Source organism: Triturus cristatus, chromosome 10 (assembly GCF_964204655.1).
Source record: "Triturus cristatus chromosome 10, aTriCri1.1, whole genome shotgun sequence".
Taxonomy (NCBI): domain Eukaryota; kingdom Metazoa; phylum Chordata; class Amphibia; order Caudata; family Salamandridae; genus Triturus; species Triturus cristatus.
Window position 1 is genome coordinate 760,749,298 of NC_140593.1, and position 18,032 is coordinate 760,767,329.

The window sequence follows — 18,032 nt, forward strand, 5'->3', positions numbered from 1 at the left end:
CAGAATGAGCTCAGGCATTTGGCAACTCTTAGAGGCCTTAAACAGCCCAAGAACCCAAACTCTGCTGAGCTCAGAGAGCTCTTACAGAATGATGAGAATCAGAGAGCACTCAAGAAAGCTTCCCAGTTAGCCCCCTTAGGGACAGGAACAGGAGGCCCCCCTTCTAAAGATGCCACTGAAGTACCCCTTCCCAATAGTCACCCCTTAGATGGGATGCCTACCACAGAGGATGAGAGTGAAAAGGATACTGACAGTAGTGAGGATGAAGGGAGAACTAGCCCAGTGCCAAGTATTATACTTGGCCCAGCTAAACCAAGGCTATTGGGGACTGACAGTGGGTTCAACCCACTGGATCTCCCCAGTGGACTTAACACAGGGCTTGGAAGGCAAAGGAATCGCTCAGGTGACTCCAATGCTTCCCATGGCTCTAGAGGCTCTCAAGGTCACTCCAGGAGAAGGATGACCACCCCTCAGAGGAGGGAACATGAGGCCAAGATGCAAGAGGCTCAGCTGAGGATCAGGAAGCAGGAGCTAGAAGTAGCCCTGATGGAAGAGAAACTTAGCAAGGCTAGACAGCATAAAGAGAGTGGGTCTATACCCACTGGTGGCAGCATTGTCCCTAAGGACAAAGATAGGGTTTTCGATAATAGAAACCTGTCTAAGGTTGTGCCCCCCTACAAAAGTGGGGATGACATCCACAAGTGGATAACTGCTCTTGAGAGAGCCTGCAAAGTACAGCAGGTTCCTGAAGATCAGTGGGCAGCAATCCTCTGGCTCTCCTTTGAAGGAAGAGGCAGAGACAGACTCCTCACTGTTAGAGAAGAGGATGTCAGAAACTACAGAGTCCTGAAGAGTGTTCTAGTTGATGGGTTAGGCTTAACCACTGAGCAGTACAGGTTAATGTTCAGAGACACCCAAAAGACACAGACTCAGGACTGGTCTGAATACATTGAATGTGCCACTAAGGCTTTGGAGGGTTGGTTGCTGGGAAGTAAGGTATCTGATTTTACAGGATTGTATAATTTGATGATGAGAGAACAGATTTTAAATAACTGTCAAAACCAGCAACTGCATCAACACTTGGTTGACTCTGATCTGACCTCTCCCCAAGAATTGGGAAAGAAGGCAGACAAATGGGTCAGAACCAGGGTTAAGCAAAAGAACCAGAACCAGGGCCAAGGGGGTGATCAGAAGAAAACAGACCAAAAGGGTGGAGATCAGAAACCTAAAGACCAGAAGTCTTCAACAGGGCCCCAAACTACTGCTAAGGAGGGTGGGTCCCAACAGTCCAAGAAGAAGAAAGAAGGTCAGAAGAAACCCTGGTGCAATCATTGTAAAAATACAACTCACTGGACTAGTGATTGCAAAAAGGGTGGAGCCCCCAACACTGTTGCCCCTAAGGCACCTGCTCCCAGTACTACTGTTAGCAGTGTTGGTCCCCAGACAAAGGGTGTAGTGGGAATCACTATGGGAACTGAAGGAGATTCTGACTTAGACAGAACCCTTACACAGGCAGTCTTGATCTGTGATGGGGACATTGATTTGTCCCTGACTGTGAGCCCCAGTAACCTGGGCAAGTACAGACAGACTCCTTTAATTAATGACAAAGTGGCTCAAGCCTACAGGGACACATGTGCCAGTGTCACTATGGTGACACCAGGCTTTGTGGATCCTGGACAGTACATACCAGGTGAGAACTACCTGGTGACCAATGCCAGCAATGCCACTACTTCACATAGTGTGGCAGTTGTTAACTTCTCATGGGGAGGGGTAACTGGCCTCAAAAGGGTTGTGGTTAGTGCAGACCTCCCAGTAGAATGTTTGTTGGGCAATGACCTAGAGAGTTCTCTATGGTCAGAAGTGGAGTACAGGACTCATGCAGAGATGTTAGGTATATCATCACATGTCCTTGCTGTGACCAGGTCACAGGCCAAAAAGTGCCTCACTGAACCTCAGGTCTTGGATCCTGGAACAATGGACCAAGCACCTACCAAGAAGAAGAACAGGAGGGTCAAGGCTGTGCCTTCCCCCCTGCCTCAGAGTGATGATCAGCCTTCCCAGGAAGCTGATCTAGAGGACCCTGAAGGAACTGTCCCTGAAGAGCTTGAACCTGATCAGGTTGAGTTTCTGGGGACAGGGGGACCTTCAAGGGCTGACTTGAGGCAGGCTCAGTTATCCTGTCCCTCTCTTGAACCCCTCAGACAGCTGGCTGCTGCTGAGGCTGCTGGGAATGCTCAAGGTACCCATAAAGTGTATTGGGATGAAGGGCTCCTTTATTCAGAGGCTAGAGACCCCAAGCCTGGTGCAACCAGGAGGTTGGTTATACCTCTGCAATTTAGGGGCTTCCTTCTTACCTTGGCCCATGATATTCCTTTAGCAGGACACCTAGGCCAGAACAAGACCTGGGACAGACTTGTCCCTCACTTTCACTGGCCTCATATGAATGAAGATACAAAGGAGTTTTGTCGCTCCTGTGTTACCTGCCAAGCCAGTGGCAAATCAGGTGGCACAACAAAGGCCCCCCTGATACCACTTCCTGTGGTGGGGGTTCCCTTTGAAAGAGTGGGAATAGACATAGTGGGTCCCATGGATCCTCCCACTGCATCTGGGCACAGATTTATACTGGTGGTAGTGGATCATGCCACCAGGTATCCAGAGGCAATTCCCCTTAGGACCACTACAGCACCTGTTGTGGCCAGGGCCCTGCTGGGAGTATTCTCCAGAGTGGGGTTTCCTAAGGAGGTAGTATCTGACAGAGGTACCAACTTTATGTCAGGATACTTGACAGCTATGTGGAAGGAATGTGGTGTCAACTACAAGTTCACCACCCCTTATCACCCACAATGCAATGGGCTTGTTGAGAGATTCAACAAGACCCTAAAGGGTATGATCAAAGGATTACCTGAAAAGCTCAGGCGAAGATGGGATATCCTTCTACCCTGCCTTCTGTTTGCTTACAGAGAGGTCCCACAAAAAGGAGTTGGCTACAGCCCCTTTGAATTGTTGTTTGGGCACCCTGTGAGAGGCCCACTGTGTTTGGTGAAGGAAGGATGGGAGTTACCTCTCAAAAAGCCTAAGCTAGACATAGTGGACTATGTACTTGGTCTCCGCTCCAGGATGGCTGAGTATATGGAGAAGGCATCTAAAAACCTTGAGGCAAGCCAGGCCTTACAGAAAGCTTGGCATGACCAAAAGGCTGTCTTGGTTGAGTATCAGCCAGGACAGAAGGTATGGGTGTTGGAGCCAGTGGCCCCAGCAGCACTCCAAGACAAATGGTCTGGACCCCATACAATCCTGGAAAAGAAGGGAGAGGTCACCTACTTGGTGGACCTAGGAACTCCCAGGAGTCCCCACAGGGTACTCCATGTTAACAGGCTTAAAGCATATGTTGACAGGGCAGACATGGGCTTGCTCATGGCTACAGATGAGGGACAGGAGGAAGAGAGTGACCCTCTCCCAGACCTGTTGTCTCAGAACCCTGAAGATGGCTCAGTTGAAGGAGTGACCCTTGGAGGCAACCTCACTGCCCATCAGCAGACTGAATGTAGACAGGTTCTACAATCATTTTCACATATGTTTTCCTTGATACCTAGTCAAACTGATTGGTGTACCCATGTTGTGGACACTGGTGACAGTCTGCCTGTAAAGAACAAACTTTACAGACAACCTGACCACGTCAGGGACTGTATAAAGGCTGAGGTACATAAAATGCTGGAATTAGGTGTCATTGAACCCTCAGAGAGCCCCTGGGCTAGCCCAGTGGTTCTGGTCCCCAAACCTCACACCAAAGATGGCAAGAGAGAGATGAGGTTCTGTGTGGACTACAGAGGACTCAATGCTGTCACCAGGACAGATGCACACCCTATTCCAAGGGCAGATGAGCTCATAGACAAACTAGCTTCTGCAAAGTTTTTGAGCACATTTGACTTAACAGCTGGCTATTGGCAAATCAGATTAGCTGAGGAGTCTAAGGCCAAAACAGCATTCTCAACCCCAGGTGGGCATTATCAGTTTGTGGTGATGCCCTTTGGTCTGAAGAATGCACCTGCCACCTTCCAAAGGCTGGTGAACCAAGTCCTTACTGGGTTGGATGACTTTTGCGCAGCATATCTTGATGACATTGCTGTCTTTAGTTCCACCTGGGAGGATCACCTGATCCACCTGAAGAAGGCTCTTGAGGCTCTGCAAAGGGCAGGCCTCACTATCAAGGCTACTAAGTGCCAGATAGGGCAGAGTAAGGTTGTGTATTTGGGCCACCTTGTAGGTGGGGGCCAAGTTCAACCACTGGAGAGTAAGATACAGTCCATCAAGGATTGGTCCCCTCCAACCACCCAGACTCAAGTTCGAGCTTTCTTGGGCTTGACTGGGTATTACAGGAAGTTTGTTAAGAACTATGGGTCCATTGTGACTCCTCTTAATGATCTGACATCCAAGAAGATGCCCAAAAAGGTTCAGTGGACAGTAAGCTGTCAAAAGGCATTTGATGACCTGAAGGAGGCCATGTGCTCTGCACCTATCCTGAAAAGTCCTGACTACTCCAAAGAGTTTATTGTCCAAACAGATGCTTCTGAGTTGGGTGTGGGAGCTGTGCTGTCACAACTTAATGTAGATGGTCAAGACCAACCCATTGCTTTTATTAGCAGAAGGTTGACCCCCAGAGAGAAGAATTGGTCAGCTATTGAGAGGGAGGCCTTTGCTGTGGTGTGGGCCCTGAAGAAGCTGAGGCCATACTTGTTTGGCACTCACTTCAAGATTCAGACCGACCATAAGCCCCTCTTGTGGCTAAATCAGATGAAGGGTGAAAACCCCAAACTGCTTAGGTGGTCCATTTCCCTACAGGGGATGGACTTTACAGTGGAGCACCGGCCAGGTACTGACCATGGGAATGCAGATGGTCTCTCCAGGTACTTCCACTTAGGACATGAAGACGAGACTGGTCAAGGCTAGTTTAATGTCCCAGCGTTTGGGGGGGGGTTGTGTAGGAGAGTAGGGTCTGCTATCCTATGGTCACCCCAAATTTTTGCTTTTTGCTTCACTGGTTTTTGACATATTGAGGCTGTGGGCCTGCCAATCAGACCCCCAGCCTGCTGTTCTCTCTACTAAATTAAAACTATGCACCCTAGGTGCATAACCAATTGGAAGTGGATCACCCTGTCAGCCCCTGTACCAGTGTACACTAGGTACCCAGGGCATTGGTGTACCCAAGGCCTGCCAAGGGCTGCAGCATGTATTATGCCACCCCAGGCTTGGCCTAACAATCTGACACAACTGGCTGATCACTCAGCTGGGGTAAGTTGGTGTAATCACCTCTTACTTAGGTGTAGTATACCTATACCTAACCTTAAATGGGACACCTGGTAACCTATAAGTCACTCCTATGGCAGGCCTTAACAATCCTGAAGGCAGAGTGCTTGGTTCCATGTGAGATGGTGCTCTGGCATGAGCTGAGCCTGTCTGCAGTGGTCGGAACAACTTCCTTCTACTGTTTCCAGATATCGTCATACCATATACTCTTAAGTGCATTATGAACCTCGCGGTTAAATGCTATCTTTGGTTTGGCTTTATCAAAACATGTCGAGTAAGGTGTCATACGAATTGGAATACTAACCCCTCGCCAATTCTGGCGACGGGGTTAGCATTCCACCCTTCTAGAGGGACACGACATGTACAGTACCTGGAACCCGGGTAAAATCAGACATAGCCTCAGCTCCACAAAATGGATGCTGCCACCACAGACACAAGTCTGCCCTCCTGCTGCTGGGAGTCCTTCCAGCTTGGGAGGTGTGGACAAAGGGTTTCCTGCCAGGGGAGGTGCGTGCACCACCCCAGACAGGATTTTGTGTATTGGTCAGGTAGGGCTTGAAAGAAACCAGACATGCCTGTGGCTCACAAGGAGCCTCGGTGCATATGCCAGTTCAAACCGGTCCTGGGGCACACCAGTCCCGGGCCTGGGGCGAGCTGGACAAAGGACTGGGGGTGTAACCACCCCCCTTCCTGGTCCCACCCATAGGGAGGGACCTAGCAGGTAGTCCGGCCCCTAGAATCCGAATAAAGGTAGGAGCTGTGTCCTAGGACTTCAGACATCCTGGAATCAACTTGAAACTAAGAAGAAGACGGGAACTTCGACATTCTGCTGCACAGAAGACTGAAGAAAATCTCCCCTGTGGTCAGGGAGTGACCACCTTGCTAACGCAAGCACCATCCAGCGAATCAACGTCTGCTTTGCCGCCGCCTCCCGCCGGAGCCCGAGCCCAGAGACTGACAAGACCTGGACCTCCAGACCTCTCACCGCCCGATCCACAGTCCCTGAAAAGAGGAGACCCGTGGAGGCACCGAGACACGTGGAGCCAGCCATCTTGGAACGACTACGACAAGCTGACCAGTGCAACAACCGAGGCTCCCTCCAAGTTGTGCTTTGGGTCCTGAGAAGCCCAACCCTCGAGCAGCATCTGCACCAAAGGTGAGCCCTCCAGCATCTCCACGATCTGCGTGGGGCCCTTCTGCATTTTGCCACTCGACGCGCCTAACCGGTTGCTGGCCCGCTGGCTAGTGGCCATCTTGGCGACGAAATCTACGACAAACACCGCTGGTCTGGTTGCTCCAGACTGGCCCTTGCTCCCCTCCAAAGGAGCAATCCCTCTGACCTTGCTGGTCAGAACCAACAGCTGATTTCCGAATCCTCCTGCAATTGCTTTTGCCAAGGCTTGTTTGCTTCGATCAAGTCGCCGACACCGCCGACAGCGAGAGCCTGCGTGGGACAGCTCGTGAGCCGACTCCTGGACGTCGTCGACCTTCAGGGACCACGTGGCTGCGGAGACAAGCTACCCCTCATCACCTGTTTGCACCCGACATCGCCTGGTACCCACCTGGTGCCACGCTGGTCACTGGCTAGTGACTGTGAACACTGTCCCCTCTGCTTACAGGTCTTCAACCTCTCCGATCCACTCTTGGATCCACTGCATCTCTCCCGGACCGACCGCCTGCAGCATCTTTGTCTTCAAGCTCCACGGAACAGATAGAAGCAACCCGACGCACTTCGAGGCCTATGCACCCGCTTCCTGTGGGTGAGGTAAAGCTGGCACACCTGTGCCCAAGTGTAGTATTACATCTCTAGTGCCTGTGTTCCAAATCTTGAGTTCCTAGTCCATCCGGAAGATTCCTTTTGCAGTAACTTTGTACTTTTTACGCACCCATTGAAACCTATGGGAGCACGCGTGTGACTATTTGCTCTGCACACGCCACCCGTGGACCTCCTGGTCACTAACTGACGTTAGCTCCTTGTAGGCCCAGCGATTCTAGAGGCCCTAGGCCTTTTCCCTTTTCTGTTCGTGGTACTTATACCACTATTTTAGTATATGGTTTGAGTGGCCACCAGGGCCTATCCATATAACGTGCAACTTCTGTGTATTCTGTGATAATCTTGTTTGACGATTTGTGCTCCTGTGCTCATAAAGAGACTAGGGGTAACTTTGATAAATAAATACATATATATTTTGAATATATATCTGTGTGGTGTCCTTTCATTGGTATAAAAGGGGGTTGCATTTGGTAAAACAGCTGGCTTAACACGCTTCACGAGTTTAGCCTCAAAGACTGCTTAGCCTACGCTACCACTAGGGCAGCTAGTCCAAAAAGGTTGACTTACAACCACACCATAAGGGTTGCTTGGCATGGTACAAGGTGGTCACTAGAACTAGTGAACAGCATATACCAGGCCAACTTCTCACAGCGGGTGTTTCAGGGTTTAGGGCAGTGGTGTTCGGGCAGTGTAGGGGGTCCTACTGGGGGTGGTGTTTCAGGGTTTATGGCAGTGCAGTGGTGTTGGGGCAGTGTAGGGGGTCATGCAGGGGGGTGGTGTTTCAGGGTTTAGGGCAGTGCAGTGGTGTTCGGGCAGTGTAGGGGGTCGTGCTGAGAGTGGTGTTTCAGGGTTTAGGGCAGTGCAGTGGTGTTCCGGCAGTGTAGGGAGTCGTGTAGGGGGGTGGTGTTTCAGGGTTTAGGGCAGTGCAGTGGTGTTTGGGCCATGTAGGGGGTCATGCAGGGGGTGGTGTTTCAGGGTTTAGGGCAGTGCAGTGGTGTTCAGGCATTATAGGGGGTCGTGTAGGGGGGGTGGTGTTTCAGGGTTTAGGGCAGTGAATTGGTGTTCGGGCAGTGTAGGGGGTCATGCTGAGGGTGGTGTTTCAGGGTTTAGGGCAGAGCAGTGGAGTTCAGGCAGTGTAGGGGGTCGTGCTGGGGTGGTGTTTCAGGGTTTAGGGCAGTGCAGTAGTGTTCGGGCAGTGTAGGGGCTTGCTCTGGGGCTAGTGTTTCAGGGTTTAGGGCAGTGCAGTGGTTTTCTGGCAGTGTAAGGGGTCGTGCTGAGGCTGGTGCTTCAGGGTTTAGGGCAGAGCAGTGGTGTTCAGGCAGAGTAGGGAGTCGTGCTGGAGGTGGTGTTTCAGGGTTTAGGGCAATGCAGTGGTGTTCGGGCAGTGTAGAGGGTCGTGCTGGGGTGGTGTTTCAGGTTATAGGGTAGTGCAGTGGTGTTCGGGCAGTGTAGGGGGTCGTGCTGGGAGTGGTGTTTCAGGGTTTAGGGCAGTGCAGTGGTGTTCGGGCAGTGTAGGGAGTCGGGCAGGGGGGTGGTGTTTCAGGGTTTAGGGCAGGGCAGTGGTGTTCGGGCAGTGTAGGGGGTCGTGCTGGGGGTCGTGTTTCAGGGTATAGGGCAGTGCAGTGGTGTTCGGGAAGAGTAGAGAGTCGTGCTGGGGGTGGTGTTTCAGGGTTTAGGGCAGGGCAGTGGTGTTCGGGCACTGTAGGGGGTCTTGCAGGGGGTGGTGTTTCAGGGTTTAGGGCAGTGGCGTTCGGGCAGTGTAGGGGGTCCTACTGGCGGTGGTGTTTCTGGGTTTATGGCAGTGCAGTGGTGTTCGGGCAGTGTAGGGGTCGTGCAGGGGGGTGGTGTTTCAGGGTTTAGGGCAGTGCAGTGGTGTTCCGGCAGTGTAGGGTGTCGTGCTGAGAGTGGTGTTTCAGGGTTTAGGGCAGTGCAGTGGTGTACGGGCAGTGTAGGGAGTCGTGTAGGGGGGTGGTGTTTCAGGGTTTATGGCAGTGCAGTGGTGTTTGGGCCATGTAGGGGGTCATGCAGGGGGTGGTGTTTCAGGGTTTAAGGCAGTGCAGTGGTGTTCAGGCATTATAGGGGGTCATGTAGGGGGGGTGGTGTTTCAGGGTTTAGGGCAGTGAATTGGTGTTCGGGCAGTGTAGGGGGTCATGGTGAGGGTGGTGTTTCAGGGTTTAGGGCAGAGCAGTGGTGTTCAGGCAGTGTAGGGGGTCGTGCTGGGGTGGTGTTTCAGGGTTTAGGGCAGTGCAGTAGTGTTCGGGCAGTGTAGGGGGTCGCGCTGGGGCTAGTGTTTCAGGGTTTAGGGCAGTGCAGTGGTTTTCTGGCAGTGTAAGGGGTCGTGCTGGGGCTGGGGCTTCAGGGTTTAGGGCAGAGCAGTGGTGTTCGGGCAGAGTAGGGAGTCGTGCTGGGGGTGGTGTTTCAGGGTTTAGGGCAATGCAGTGGTGTTCGGGCAGTGTAGAGGGTTGTGCTGGGGGTGGTGTTTCAGGGTATAGGGTAGTGCAGTGGTGTTCGGGCAGTGTAGGGGTCATGCTGGGAGTGGTGTTTCAGGGTTTAGGGCAGTGCAGTGGTGTTCGGGCAGTGGAGGGAGTCGTGCAGGGGGGTGGTGTTTCAGGGTTTAGGGCAGTGCAATGGTGTTCAGGTCATGTAGGGGGTCGTGCAGGGGGTGGTGTTTCAGGGTTTAGGGCAGTGCAGTGGTGTTCAGGCATTATAGGGGGTCGTGGAGGGGGTGGTGTTTCAGTGTTTAGGGCAGTGAAGTGGTGTTTGGGCAGTGTAGGGGACGTGCTGAGGGTGGTGTTTCAGGGTTTAGGGCAGTGCTGTGGTGTTCAGGCAGTGTAGGGGGTCTTGCTGGGGTAGTGTTTCAGGGTTTAGGACGGTGCAGTAGTGTTCGGGCAGTGTAGGGGGTCGTGCTGGGGCTAGTGTTTCAGGGTTTAGGGCAGTGCAGTGGTTTTCTGGCAGTGTAGGGGGTCGTGCTGGGGCTGGTGTTTCAGGGTTTAGGGCAGAGCAGTGGTGTTCGGGCAATGTAGGGGGTCATGCTGGGGGTGGTGGTTCAGGGTTTAGGGCGGAGCAGTGGTGTTCGGGCAGAGTAGGGAGTCGTGCCGGGGTGGTGTTTCAGGGTACAGGGCAGTGCAGTGGTGTTTGGGCAGTGTAGGGGGACATGCTGGGGGTGGTGTTTCAGGGTTTAGGGGAGGGCAGTGGTGTTCGGGCACTGTAGCGGGTCTTGCAGGGGGTGGTGTTTCGGGGTTTGGGGCAGTGGTGTTCGGGCAGTGCAGGGGGTCGTGCTGGGGGTGGTGTTTCAGGGTTAAGGGCAGAGCAGTGGTGTTCGGGCAATTTAGGGGGTCATGCTGGGTGTGGTTTTTCAGGGTTTAGGGGAGGGCAGTGGTGTTCGGGCACAGTAGGGGGTCTTGCAGGGGGTAGTGTTTCAGGGTTTAGGGCAGTGGTGGTCGGGCAGTGTAGGGGGTCATTCTGGGGCTTGTGTTTCAGGGTTTAGGACAGTGCAGTGGTGTTCGGGCAGTGTAGGGGGTCGTGCTGGGGGTGGTGTTTCAGGTTATAGGGCAGTGCAGTGGTGTTCGGGCAGAGTAGGGGTCGTGCTGGGGGTGGTGATTCAGGGTTTAGGTCATGGCAGTGGTGTGCGGGCACTGTAGGGGGTCTTGCAGGGGGTGATGTTTCAGGGTTTAGGGCAGTGGTGTTCGGGCAGTGTAGGGGTCTTGCTGGGGGTGGTGTTTCAGGGTTTAGGGCAGTGCAGTGGTGTTCGGGCAGTGTAGGGGGTCGTGCCGGGGGGTGGTATTTCAGGGTTTAGGGCAGTGCAGTGGTGTTCAGGCCATGTAGGGGGTCCTGCTGGGGCTGGTGTTTCAGGGTTTAGAGCAGTGCTGTGGTGTTCGGGCAGTGTAGGGGATCGTGCTGGGGGTGGTGTTTCATGGTTTAGGTCAGTGCAGTGGTGTTCGGGCAGTGTAGGGGGTTGTGCAGGGGTTTTTTATTTCAGTGTTTAGGGCAGTGCAGTGGTGTTCGGGCAGTGTAGGGGTCATGCTGGGGAAGGTGTTTCAGGGTTTAGGGCTGTGCTGTGGTGTTCGGGCAGTGTAGGGGGTCGTGCTGGGGCTAGTGTTTCAGGGTTTAGGGCAGTGCAGTAGTGTTCGGGCAGTGTAGTGGTCTTGCTAGGGCTGGTGTTTCAGGGTTTAGGGCAGAGCAGTGGTGTTCGGGCAGTGTATGGGGTCGTGCTGGGGGTGGTGTTTCAGGGTATAGGGCAGTGCAGCGGTGTTCGGGCAGTGTAGGGGGTCATGCAGGGGTGGTGTTTCAGGGTTTTGGGCAGGGCAGTGGCTTTCCGGCAGTGTAGGGGGTCGTGCAGGGGAGTGGTGTTTCAGGGTTTAGGGCAGTGCAGTGGCATTCGGGCAGTGTAGGGGGTCGTGCAGGGGGTGGTGTTTCAGGGTTTACGGCAGGGTAGTGGTGTTAGGGTAGTGTAGGGGGTCGTGCTGGGGGTAATGTTTTAGGGTTTAGGGCAGAGCAGTGGTGTCCGTGCAGTGTAGGGGGTTGTACTGGGACTGGTGTTTCAGGGTTTAGGGCAGTGCAGTGGTGTTCGGGCAGTGTAGGGGTCGTGCTGCGGCTGGTGTTTCAGGGTTTAGGGCAGTGCAGTGGTGTTCAGGCAGTGTAGGGGGTCTTCTGGGCGTGGTGTTTCAGGGTTTAGGGCAGTGCAGTGGTGTTTGGCCACTGTAGGGGGTCGTGCTGGGGTGGTGTTTCAGGGTTTAGGGCTGTGTAGTGGTATTTGGGCAGTGTAGGGGGTTGTCCTGGGGCTCATGTTGCAGGGTTTAGGGCAGTGCAGTTGTTTTCAGGCAGTGTAGGGGGTCGTGCTGGGGCTGATGTTTCAGGGTTTAGGGCGGAGCAGTGGTGTTCGGGCAGTGTAGGGGGTCATGCTGGGATTGGTGTTTCAGGGTTTAGGGTGGAGCAATGGTGTTCGGGCAATGTAGGGGGTCATGCTGGGTGTGGTGTTTCAGAGTTTAGGGCAGGGCAGGGCAGTGGTTTTCGGGCATTGTAGGGGGTCTTGCAGGGGTTGGTGTTTCAGTGTTTAGGGCAGTGGTGTTTGGGCAGTGTAGGGGGTCGTTCTGGGGCTGGTGTTTCAGGGTTTAGGGCAGTGCAGTGGTGTTCGGGCAGTGTAGGGGGTCGTGCTGGGGTCGTGTTTCAGGGTATAGGGCAGTGCAGTGGTGTTCGGGCAGAGTAGAGAGTCATGCTGGGGGTGGTGTTTCAGGGTTTAGGGCGGGGCAGTGGTGTTCGGGCACTGTAGGGAGTCTTGCAGGGGGTGGTGTTTCAGGGTTTAGGGCAGTGGTGTTCGGGCAGTGTAGGGGGTCCTACTGGGGGTGGTGTTTCAGGGTTTATGGCAGTGCAGTGGTGTTCGGGCAGTGTAGGGGGTCGTGCAGGGGGGTGATGTTTCAGCGATTAGGGCAGTGCAGTGGTGTTCGGGCAGTGTAGGGGGTCGTGCTGAAAGTGGTGTTTCAGGGTTTAGGGCAGTGCAGTGGTGTTCGGGCAGTGTAGGGGGTCGTGTAGGGGGGGTGGTGTTTCAGGGTTTAGGGGAGAGAATTGGTGTTCGGGCAGTGTAGGGGGTCATGCTGAGGGTGGTGTTTCAGGGTTTAGGGCAGAGCAGTGGTGTTCAGGCAGTGTAGGGGGTCGTGCTGGGGTGGTGTTACAGGGTTTAGGGCAGTGCAGTAGTGTTCGGGCAGTGTAGGGGCTCGCGCTGGGGCTAGTGTTTCAGGGTTTAGGGCAGTGCAGTGGTTTTCTGGCAGTGTAAGGGGTCGTGCTGGGGCTGGTGCTTCAGGGTTTAGGGCAGAGCAGTGGTGTTCGGGCAGAGTAGGGAGTCGTGCTGGAGGTGGTGTTTCAGGGTTTAGGGCAATGCAGTGGTGTTCGGGCAGTGTAGAGGGTCGTGCTGGGGGTGGTGTTTCAGGGTATAGGGTAGTGCAGTTGTGTTCGGGCAGTGTAGGGGGTCGTGCTGGGAGTGGTGTTTCAGGGTTTAGGGCAGTGCAGTGGTGTTCGGGCAGTGTAGGGAGTTGTGCAGGGGGGTGGTGTTTCAGGGTTTAGGGCAGGGCAGTGGTGTTCGGGCAGTGTAGGGGGTCGTGCTGGAGGTCGTGTTTCAGGGTATAGGGCAGTGCAGTGGTGTTCGGGCAGAGTAGAGAGGCGTGCTGGGGGTGGTGTTTCAGGCTTTAGGGCAGGGCAGTGGTGTTCGGGCACTGTAGGGGGTCTTGCAGGGGGTGGTGTTTCAGGGTTTAGGGCAGCGAAGTGGTGTTTGGGCAGTGTAGGGGGTGGTGCTGGGTGTGGTGTTTCAGGGTTTAGGGCAGTGCAGTGGTGGTCTGGCAGTGTAGGGGGTCGTCCTGGGGCTCGTGTTTCAGGGTTTAGGGCAGTGCAGTGGTTTTCAGGCAGTGTAGGGGGTCGTGCTGGGGCTGGTGTTTCAGGGTTTAGGGCAGAGCAGTGGTGTTCGGGCACTGTAGGGGGGCTTGCAGGGCGGGTGTTTCAGGGTTTAGGGCAGTGGTGTTCGGGCAGTGTAGGGGGTCCTACTGGGGGTGGTGTTTCATGGTTTATGGCAGTGCAGTGGTGTTCGGGCAGTGTAGGTGGTCGTGCAGGGGGGTGGTGTTTCAGGGTTTAGGGCAGTGCAGTGGTGTTCGGGCAGTGTAGGGGGTCGTGCTGAGAGTGGTGTTTCAGGGTTTAGGGCAGTGCAGTGGTGTTCGGGCAGTGTAGGGAGTCGTGTAGGGGGGTGGTGTTTCAGGGTTTAGGGCAGTGCAGTAGTGTTTGGGCCATGTAGGGGGTTATGCAGGGGGTGGTGTGTCAGGGCTTAGGGCAGTGCAGTGGTGTTCAGGCATTATAGGGGGTGGTGTAGGGGGGTGGTGTTTCAGGGTTTAGGGCAGTGAATTGGTGTTCGGGCAGTGTAGGGGGTCATGCTGAGGGTGGTGTTTCAGGGTTTAGGGCAGAGCAGTGGAGTTCAGGCAGTGTAGGGGGTCGTGCTGGGGTGGTGTTTCAGGGTTTAGGGCAGTGCAGTAGTGTTCGGGCAGTGTAGGGGCTTGCTCTGGGGCTAGTGTTTCAGGGTTTAGGGCAGTGCAGTGGTTTTCTGGCAGTGTAAGGGGTCGTGCTGGGGCTGGTGCTTCAGGGTTTAGGGCAGAGCAGTGGTGTTCAGGCAGAGTAGGGAGTCGTGCTGGAGGTGGTGTTTCAGGGTTTAGGGCAATGCAGTGGTGTTCGGGCAGTGTAGAGAGTCGTGCTGGGGGTGGTGTTTCAGGTTATAGGGTAGTGCAGTGGTGTTCGGGCAGTGTAGGGGATCGTGCTGGGAGTGGTGTTTCAGGGTTTAGGGCAGTGCAGTGGTGTTCGGGCAGTGTAGGGAGTCGGGCAGGGGGGTGGTGTTTCAGGGTTTAGGGCAGGGCAGTGGTGTTCGGGCAGTGTAGGGGGTCGTGCTGGGGGTCGTGTTTCAGGGTATAGAACAGGGCAGTGGTGTTCGGGCACTGTAGGGGGTCTTGCAGGGGGTGGTGTTTCAGGGTTTAGGGCAGTGGTGTTCGGGCAGTGTAGGGGGTCCTACTGGGGGTGGTGTTTCAGGGTTTATGGCAGTGCAGTGGTGTTCGGGCAGTGTAGAGGGTTGTGCTGGGGGTGGTGTTTCAGGGTATAGGGTAGTGCAGTGGTGTTCGGGCAGTGTAGGGGGTCGTGCTGGGAGTGGTGTTTCAGGGTTTAGGGCCGTGCAGTGGTGTTCGGGCAGTGGAGGGAGTCGTGCAGGGGGGTGGTGTTTCAGGGTTTAGGGCATGTGCAATGGTGTTCAGGCCATGTAGGGGGTCGTGCAGGGGGTGGTGTTTCGGGGTTTAGGGCAGTGCAGTGGTGTTCAGGCATTATAGGGGGTCGTGGATGGGGTGGTGTTTCAGTGTTTAGGGCAGTGAAGTGGTGTTTGGGCAGTGTAGGGGATGTGCTGTGGGTGGTGTTTCAGGGTTTAGGGCAGTGCTTTGGTGTTCAGGCAGTGTAGGGGGTCTTGCTGGGGTGGTGTTTCAGGGTTTAGGGAAGTGCAGTAGTGTTCGGGCAGTGTAGGGGGTCGTGCTGGGGCTAGTGTTTCAGGGTTTAGGGCAGTGCAGTGGTTTTCTGGCAGTGTAGGGGGTCGTGCTGGGGCTGGTGTTTCAGGGTTTAGGGCAGAGCAGTGGTGTTCGGGCAATGTAGGGGGTCATGCTGGGGGTGGTGTTTCAGGGTTTAGGGCGGAGCAGTGGTGTTCGGGCAGAGTAGGGAGTCGTGCTGGGGGTGGTGTTTCAGGGTTTAGGGCAATGCAGTGGTGTTCGGGCAGTGTAGAGGGTTGTGCTGGGGGTGGTGTTTCAGGGTATAGGGTAGTGCAGTGGTGTTCGGGCAGTGTAGGGGGTCGTGCTGGGAGTGGTGTTTCAGGGTTTAGGGCAGTGCAGTGGTGTTCGGGCAGTGGAGGGAGTCGTGCAGGGGGGTGGTGTTTCAGGGTTTAGGGCAGTGCAATGGTGTTCAGGCCATGTAGGGGGTCGTGCAGGGGGTGGTGTTTCAGGGTTTAGGGCAGTGCAGTGGTGTTCAGGCATTATAGGGGGTCGTGGAGGGGGTGGTGTTTCAGTGTTTAGGGCAGTGAAGTGGTGTTTGGGCAGTGTAGGGGACGTGCTGAGGGTGGTGTTTCAGGGTTTAGGGCAGTGCTGTGGTGTTCAGGCAGTGTAGGGGGTCTTGCTGGGGTGGTGTTTCAGGGTTTAGGGCAGTGCAGTAGTGTTCGGGCAGTGTAGGGGGTCGTGCTGGGGCTAGTGTTTCAGGGTTAAGGGCAGTGCAGTGGTTTTCTGGAAGTGTAGGGGGTCGTGCTGGGGCTGGTGTTTCAGGGTTTAGGGCAGAGCAGTGGTGTTCGGGCAATGTAGGGGGTCATGCTGGGGGTGGTGTTTCAGGGTTTAGTGCGGAGCAGTGGTGTTCGGGCAGAGTAGGGAGGCGTGCTGGGGGTGGTGTTTCAGGGTACAGGGCAGTGCAGTGGTGTTTGGGCAGTGTAGGGGGACATGTTGGGGGTGGTGTTTCAGGGTTTAGGGGAGGGCAGTGGTGTTCGGGCACTGTAGCGGGTCTTGCAGGGGGTGGTGTTTCGGGGTTTGGGGCAGTGGTGTTCGGGCAGTGCAGGGGGTCATGCTGGGGGTGGTGTTTCAGGGTTAAGGGCGGAGCAGTGGTGTTCGGGCAATTTAGGGGGTCATGCTGGGTGTGGTTTTTCAGGGTTTAGGGGAGGGCAGTGGTGTTCGGGCACAGTAGGGGGTCTTGCAGGGGGTAGTGTTTCAGGGTTTAGGGCAGTGGTGGTCGGGCAGTGTAGGGGGTCGTTCTGGGGCTTGTGTTTCAGGGTTTAGGACAGTGCAGTGGTGTTCGGGCAGTGTAGGGGGTCGTGCTGGGGGTGGTGTTTCAGGTTATAGGGCAGTGCAGTGGTGTTCGGGCAGAGTAGGGGTCGTGCTGGGGGTGGTGATTCAGGGTTTAGGTCAGGGCAGTGGTGTGCGGGCACTGTAGGGGGTCTTGCAGGGGGTGATGTTTCCGGGTTTAGGGCAGTGTTGTTCGGGCAGTGTAGGGGTCTTGCTGGGGGTGGTGTTTCAGGGTTTAGGGCAGTGCAGTGGTGTTCGGGCAGTGTAGGGGGTCGTGCAGGTGGTGGTATTTCAGGGTTTAGGGCAGTGCAGTGGTGTTCAGGCCATGTAGGGGGTCATGCAGGGGGTGGTGTTTCAGGGTTTAGGGCAGTGCAGTGGTTTTCAGGCAGTGTAGGGGGTCCTGCTGGGGCTGGTGTTTCAGGGTTTAGGGCAGTGCAGTGGTGTTCGGGCAGTGTAGGGGATCGTGCTGGGGGTGGTGTTTCAGGGTTTAGGTCAGTGCAGTGGTATTCGGGCCGTGTAGGGGGTCGTGCAGGGGTTTTTTATTTCAGTGTTTAGGGCAGTGCAGTGGTGTTCGGGCAGTGTAGGGGTCATGCTGGGGAAGGTGTTTCAGGGTTTAGGGCTGTGCAGTGGTGTTCGGGCAGTGTAGGGGGTCGTGCTGGGGCTAGTGTTTCAGGGTTTAGGGCAGTGCAGTAGTGTTCGGACAGTGTAGTGGTCTTGCTAGGGCTGGTGTTTTAGGGTTTAGGGCAGAGCAGTGGTGTTCGGGCAGTGTATGGGGTCGTGCTGGGGGTGGTGTTTCAGGGTATAGGGCAGTGCAGCGGTGTTCGGGCAGTGTAGGGGGTCATGCAGGGGTGGTGTTTCAGGGTTTTGGGCAGGGCAGTGGTGTTCGGGCATTGTAGGGGATCTTGCAGGGGGTGGTGTTTCAGGCTTTAGGGCAGTGGTGTTCGGGCAGTGTAGGGGGTCTTGCTGGGGGTGGTGTTTCAGGGTTTAGGGCAGTGCAGTGGTGTTTGGGCAGAGTAGGGAGTCATGGTGGGGGTGGTGTTTCAGGGTTTAGGGCAGTCCAGTGGTGTTCGGGCAGTGTAGGGGGTCGTTATGGGGCTGGTGTTTCAGGGTTTAGGGCAGTGCAGTGGTGTTCGGGCAGAGTAGGGGGTCGTGCTGGGGGTGGTGTTTCAGGGTTTAAGGCAGAGCAGTGGTGTTTGGGCAGTGTAGGGGGTCATGCAGGGGGTGGTGTTTCAGGGTATAGGGCAGTGCAGTGGTGTTCGGGCAGTGTAGGTGGTCATGCAGGGGGTGGTGTTTCAGGGTTTAGGGCAGGGCAGTGGTGTTCAGGCAGTGTAGGGGGTCGTGCTGGGGAGGGTGTTTCAGGGTTTAGGGCAGTGCAGTAGTGTTCTGGCAGTGTAGGGAGTCGTACTGTGGGTGGTCTTTCAGGGTTTAGAGCAGTGCTGTGGTGTTCCGGCAGTGTAGGGGGTCATGCTGGGAGCGGTGTTTCAGGGTTTAGGGCAGTGCAGTGGTGTTCGGGCCGTGTCGGGGGTCATGATGGGGTAGTGTTATAGGGTTTAGGGCAGTGCAGTGGTGTTCATGCAGTGCAGGGGGTCATGCTGGCATAGTGTTTTAGGGTTTAGGGCAGTGCAGTGGTGTTT